This window comes from Trypanosoma equiperdum (assembly GCF_001457755.1).
Source record: "Trypanosoma equiperdum strain OVI genome assembly, contig: ctg_358, whole genome shotgun sequence".
Lineage (NCBI taxonomy): Eukaryota > Euglenozoa > Kinetoplastea > Trypanosomatida > Trypanosomatidae > Trypanosoma > Trypanosoma equiperdum.
In genome coordinates this window covers 2,235-2,782 of record NW_027124263.1, presented here as the reverse complement: position 1 = coordinate 2,782, position 548 = coordinate 2,235, and positions in this window count along the sequence as shown.

Below are 548 nucleotides of genomic sequence, written 5' to 3'. Positions count from 1 at the left end.
ACCACGTTGAGGTGGCCGGCATCGCCAGGGGCGTGAATTGAAACATACCCACGCCAACAGATGTGTCTATGAAAGTCAACATAGAACAATAGAAAAAATTTGCATCATGTTAACAATGAAAAAGCTGACGTTGTTTTTTTTTGCCTTTCATTCCTTTGTCAAGAAACAACAGCCTGGAAAAGCCCGAGCCAAAAACACTTGACTGAAACCACGAAACGATTAATTAACACACTGAACTAATCGAACGACAGTAACGTGTCCTCGTTTCAACAAAGAAGCAACCGGCGCCAAGCGTCTAAGCGAAAGTAAGACATTTTCTTAAATACAAAATAGACCAACTGTAGCGGAAAGAGATGCTGCTAATCTTGACGACACTGGTATTGATATTATTCAGTAGGGCGCAAGGAAATGACGAAATCGCGAATTTACGAGACTTTCGAGTCCTTTGCCGTATAGTCTAACACGCAGCTGCGGGATTTGGCAAGGCGACTGCAACCATAGTACCGGACCCAGAACAACTAGCAGCGACCACGAGCAAACTATCGATA